Here is a 1,629-nt window from a genome sequence, read left to right on the forward strand (position 1 = left end):
AACGTAAGTGTTCAACGGTCATTTTCCTGTTTTCCTATTTTTGTGTTAAAGACTTTCTTCTTTACCATCCATCCGCGTTCATGTGTGGTCTTTCTTTTTTCTCTTTCTTTGTCTTCTTTCTTCTCCACCCTTTCTGTTATAACTTTTTTCCCTCTTATTTCTCCTCGCTTTCTTCCCATCCTTCATCCTTATCGATCACCATTCCCCCTCCCCATTCGTTTACTTCTCCCCCCCCTCCCCCTCCCCCCTCCCTCTACACATCTCACATTCTTTTACGGTCTCGTTCACACAACACAATCATTTCTCACACATTCACTACTTGTTTTCACTTTCTCGGTCTTTTCCATTCGGCCCCCCTCCCCCCCTCCCTCACAGCCCATTCGCCGCCCTTTACATTCTTTCTGGTTAGTCTTCTCATCAAAAAGTAGATGGAGGAATAACAATAGTGAAAAAATACAGCTACTTTATCCATCCCGTCGTCTGCTTAGTGTATTTATTTCCCGCCCATTCTTTCCCGCACAGCCTCACCCTTGACAGATTCCTTACAGAATCATCTGCGGGCTTCCTCGTGTACTCACAACCCTCTTGCCCCCACTTACCCTCATCCTCTTACTCTCTAACTCTCTCACGCTCTCTTCCATTCCCCTCATATCCTCACTCTCACTCCCTCATAACCTTATCCTCAACTCATTATACCCTCAACCTCACCCATACCCCCTCATACCCTCACCCTCACCCTCACCCTCACCCTTACCCTCACCCTTACCCTCACCCTCACCCTCACCCTCACCCTAACCTTACCATCTTACTCCCTAACTCTCTCACTCTCTCTTCCATTTCCCTCATTCCCTCAACCCCTCACCCTCTTACACCCTTACCCTCACACCCACTCGCACCCTTACTTTCTCACACCCTGACCCTCTCATCCCCTCCCCTCACACCCTCATCTCTGTCCTCATCTCGCCTGTGTATGTTGCGGTTGCCCACCCTGTCATCTGCCTGTCCAGCTCTATCTCTTTTTAATCTTAATTATTCGTCTGACGCACTTTGAGGAAACTCGCTGCCTGCAACTGCTCTTGCAAACCCGTACGTAACTCTGAGGGAGGTGCAAGCATGAGGGGGGGTGGGCGGCAGCAGGCAGAGAGAGTTAAGATTAGTATGCCTGCTTATAAACCCTTCCGAGCAGTGGGATAAACAAAGGAGCTGTCTAATGCGTCTGGCAAGCAGGGAAGTTGTTCGTAATAAGGCGTTTCGTTGTGTGGAAATATATATATTTTTTTTTCCTACGTAATTTTTTCTTTTTTTCTGCTTTACGTTTTGGGAGGTTTGCGAAGGTCTTTAATGTGTTCGGTTATTTTTAATTTTCTTAGTTATTTGTTTGTTTATTGGTTTGATTTGGTTTGTGTGTTTATTCATTTGTTTAGTTGCGTATGCATCTTCTTGTTGTATATTATTTTTTATGCATTATTATTTTTTTCTCGGTGTTAGGTAAAAAATATATATATTTTTTTCGTATTTATCTTGTAGCTGCTTTTGTTACTCTTACTTATAGCTCGGAGTCTGTTATATGAGAGCGTGAAAGCAAGTAATTACTTGATAAAGTATTTGTAAAAAAAAATGTATTATAAG

This window comes from Penaeus monodon, chromosome 1 (genome assembly GCF_015228065.2).
Source record: "Penaeus monodon isolate SGIC_2016 chromosome 1, NSTDA_Pmon_1, whole genome shotgun sequence".
NCBI classification, from domain to species: Eukaryota; Metazoa; Arthropoda; class Malacostraca; order Decapoda; family Penaeidae; genus Penaeus; species Penaeus monodon.